Source organism: Glycine max, chromosome 2 (assembly GCF_000004515.6).
Source record: "Glycine max cultivar Williams 82 chromosome 2, Glycine_max_v4.0, whole genome shotgun sequence".
In the NCBI taxonomy this organism is placed as follows: Eukaryota; Viridiplantae; Streptophyta; class Magnoliopsida; order Fabales; family Fabaceae; genus Glycine; species Glycine max.
The window spans coordinates 9,766,891-9,771,547 of NC_016089.4; the positions used below are offsets into that span (position 1 = coordinate 9,766,891).

The window sequence follows — 4,657 nt, forward strand, 5'->3', positions numbered from 1 at the left end:
GTGTACAAAAATTCCGAAGTAATTTGTCATTAGCGGAAACAGTCAGAAGAGGCATGGATTGGATATCAAGGAGTTATTATGATTGAAGATGGTATCAATAAGGTCAGTCTCCAAATTCTTTTTTCATAGCAAGTTTGTTCCAACTTAAGCAATTGATGCCCTTCTTTATTTGTGGAAAATACGATAATTTTATTTTATTGTGATTATGATTAATTGTTTATGTCAATCTATATTGGTCTCTAGTCTTATTTCTTGCCCAAACTAAGATTAAAAGAAGAAACAAATTTTACGAAATACTTGTTATATTGTAAGGTCTATTTCTTTGTTATTTTTATGAAAAAATAGTTTTTAGAGATATGTTTAAAATTATTCATTAAATTCTTATCTATGATTTTCTAAAATTAAAAAAATTTATTTGTGCTTTAGGAAAGGAAAAATCTGAAAAATATTCTATAGTAATTTTTTAAGTTTAGAAAGAAAAAAAATCCTTAAACGTCACTGTATTCTATAATAATTTCTTAAAGGTTTTGATTTGTTTTAAATTATTTTTCACTATATATATAAAAGAAAATAATTTTATTTTTCTTTATTTTTTCCTCTTAGTATATTTCATAAATAAAATAAAAGAACATGGATAGAGTAGGAAGTTAAAGAATTAGATTAATTATTTCTTTAAAATGAAAATATTTAATAATTTTCAATCATTATTTAAAATGATAATTATTTTAAAATAAAATAAATGTTTTGTGGAGAAAAATGAGTGCTTCAAGAGAGAGAAAAGGCAACACAAAGCTCATCATTTCTACTTGAGTCATTAGATGAGCGTGGTGGGGTTGTTCAAACAAGATTTATTTCCCTAACAAATTGTTAGGACAACAGGCACCAAAGAGATCACATTTATTAGCAGGAAATATTTTCGCACATTGACGAGTGTAGTCTTTAAGATCGATCATGGTTTCTCCAAAGGGATATTAGAATTGTGAAATTTTTAGAAAAAGATTTTAGTTTTTACACTATATGATATCAACTCCAGTTGATATGTAAGCCAATATGTTGTACTGATAGATATCGGACATGGTTTCTACAAAGGTGAAGACTAACTTGGTGGAGGACAGGGAAAATATTGTTCAATTGGGGCTTTGGATATTTTTTTTACCATTATCTAGTAGGGTGTCCAAGGGTTTCAGATTTTGTTTTAATAGTAGTTAAAATTGATTCTACCCTATGTGGATGTGCTTTCCCAAGTTTGGGTATAAAATACTATGACGAAAGTGAGTTGTTAGTGTTAAGGCATAACTCTTCTTGAAGTACAGTTTTTAATAACAAATTTTCAAAGAAACAAATTCTAAGCATTTTATACTTAACATACTAATGCCTTGCTTTGAGAATGTGATTAAAAGACAAGGGACTTGATCAATAAGCATAACAAAACGGTGAGAGAAATTAATATATAGATGTGAATCCTCCAAAAATAGGATGTGTCCATTAAACGAATGTGAGTCTATTCATTTATGATCACTAAATTATTTTTTATCCTTATAATCCTTCTAAGTTAGAGTCTCAACCCTTAAATCATTTGTATATATTAAGTGTAAGACTTTGAGCTTAATATGTAACTTTTCTATAAGATGATATATAGTCAATGTCCACTTAATCCTTACAAAAATTTGTGGAATCTTTTGAAACCTAAAGAGGTTTGGAGTCAAAGAAATGAATAATTCTAAGGTGACTAGCTTGAAGAGACTAGTGTAAAACTACTTGGGGTTGAGCCAAAAATGACTTGAGAAAGATTATTATACTCTAATCAGTGATAGTGAAACTTGATGAATTCGTCAAGAACTAGACATAGTTAGAATGGTAGGCACGAACTAGTATAATAATTATGTGTATTTTATTTGTGTTTTATTCGTTCTATCTAACATTGCATTGTGTTTCTCTATTATAAGTGGTTTTTAAAAATGTTTTTAATAAAACTAAATTTTTGAACCTATCAGCTATATCTTATATTGGTTGCTAATGAAATCACACTTTCTATTAAGTGATGTTGATATTTTTTTGAAGGTTTGTGAAAAAGTTTTAAGGAACAAAATTCAATCCCTTTCTTATGTGTTCCTACTTTCTACACACGAACTAGTATAATAATAATGTGTATTTTATTTGTGTTTTATTCGTTCTATCTAACCTTGCATTGTGTTTCTCTATTATAAGTGGTTTTCAAAAATGTTTTTAATAAAACTAAATTTTTGAACTTGTCAATTATATCTTATATTGATTGTTAATGAAATCACACTTTCTATAAGACAATGTTGATATTTTTTAAAGGTTTATGAAAAAATTTCAAGGAACACAATTCAATCCCTTTCTTGTGAGTTCCTGCTTTCTATATATACCTAACTTAAAAAGTACAAAATGCAATACATGTATTGTGACTTTGTAACTAATCTAGATGCAAAAAAAAATGTATCCTAGCAATATAGCATCTTAAATATATGTAACTCAAAAAAGAAAAAATATAATTTGGAATCATATACTATGATTTTATAGGTTGCCTTTGCCAAAATCAAACATCAAAGCCTATGTTAATCAAATGAAAGTTTAATACATGAATTAGTGATTATTTTTAGTCTCCTAAACTTCTTAGTCTCATTCTCTCTAGCAGGGCTTTTTCGGTTTTATGCTAGTCACCAAGTATTTCAGTTTGCAATTGTCATGAATGAAATGCAATAAGTTTATTCCTTTAAAAAAATCTTGATTGAGCTAGCTCAAATTGAGTCCAATTATTACATTACATGTGGGTGTGTAAAATTGGAGATGCAGGGGATCGAACCCTGTACCTCTCGCATGCAAAGCGAGCGCTCTACCATTTGAGCTACATCCCCAATTAGCAATGAAGCCTCTAAAATTATGCAAACAAATTCTGAGAATAAAATCACAACCAACAAAACAGTGCTCCTAAGAATAATTCACACACCAAGAAATTTAGGGCGGTCTTTTAGGTTTTAGGTAGTGATTGGTTACTTTTATATTTGGCATATTTAAGATGAAAATTTTAAAAAGTAATGTAAATTTTATATTTTATATTTTATTTTAATTCAAATATTTTATCTCATTTTATTTTTTTCACTTTTACATATCTTTTATTTTTTTAAACCAATCATACTTTTAAGGTAAGAAAGTACCTTTTAGAGGGTAAAATATAACCATAGTATTAACTTAAATAAAATAATTAAACCAATCATATCTTTTATTGTCGGTACCTGTTAACCAAAAACGGTGTCTCCGGTACCTGTTAATCCTCCATCGCCGATGGCTCCACCGGAAATGGAATCAGAAATCCATGACGAAGACGAAGATGGTGATTTGGCTAATAGTAAACAAGGACCTGCTAATGGAAGTGAAATGGTGGCTCAAGAAACCCTAATCGAAGACCAAGATGGAATTGGGCGTAAACTCTGGGTTGACGTGATTAGTGGAAACAGAAATCCAGCTAAGGGTAGAGTTATGCAGTATGTGGCTCCCAAGGTGGTAGATGGTGAAATAGATGTGAAAATTGAGGACGAGGATGTTGCCCCAGAATTGAAATTTTGGGAAACTACTTTGATCTTGTATGTCTTAGGTGGAGATATCAGTATGCATATGCTGAAGAATTTCATGGAGAAGGCTTGGAACTTTGTCTCCCTGTCGGATATGTACTATCACGATGATGGATATTTCATGCTTCGCTTCAAATCTCATGCGGATATGGATGCTGTTTTGATGAAAGGGCCTTATACAATCAGGAATATGCCTTTGATTTTGCAGGAATGGAGGCCGGATTTTGATCTCAAGAAAGACATGTTGAGCACCATCCCTATATGGGTGAAATTGCCAAAACTTCCTTTGCATCTATGGGGAGAAACTAGCCTAAACAAAATCGGTAGTGCCATTGAAATTCCTCTGGTGACAGATGAATGCACTACACATAGGCTTAGAGTTTCATATGCCAGAATATTGGTGGAAGTTGATATTACCCAGAAGATGCTTGATGAAATTACTATTACAGATAATAAGGGTTTAAAAAGAAAGCAACCTATTGAATACGAGTGGAGGCCAAAATTCTGTGAGAAGTGCCAGACAATTGGGCATCAATGTGATGGAGCTGCTAAGCATAAGATTTGGAAGTCTTAGCCGAAGAAAGTTGATCCTGATAAACAGCCGAAAGCAGAAAAGAATAGCACTCTGGTGAAGACTCCAATTAGAGACAAAGGTCCCAATATCATTGATGTTGAAGACGGTGGTTGTTGGACAGTTGTTAACAAATCTAGAGATGAAAGAAAAGGTAAAGATGCTGCTGAATCATCCTCTACATTACAATGTCTGAATGGCTTTGAGGCTTTAGGGGCTTTGAATGGTCCACAAGGCCCTTATGACAGAGGCCCATGTTAGTCTCTTGGAATGTAAGGGGGCTTAATAAAGCTGGCAAGCTAAGGGAGATAAGCTCTCATCTCCTTAAGCTTCAGCCTACTATTGTTGTTTTGATTGAAACTAGGGTTAAACAAGAAAAAGCTCAAAAAATTCGAGATAAACTCTGCTTGAAGGGTAGATACCTGGATAATTACAATCATCATGAAAATGGTAGATTGTGGATAGAATGGAATGATAACAAGGTAGATGTTAG

The 4,657-nt window shown here is 31.6% G+C and overlaps 1 non-coding gene across 1 annotated transcript; it reads right to left on the reverse strand.

The window, feature by feature from the left end:
- Positions 1 to 2,806: 2,806 nt before the first annotated feature.
- On the reverse strand, positions 2,807 to 2,879 carry TRNAA-UGC (transfer RNA alanine (anticodon UGC)). Its single transcript has one exon. It is a non-coding gene; the product is annotated as a tRNA-Ala (tRNA).
- Positions 2,880 to 4,657: the final 1,778 nt, after the last annotated feature.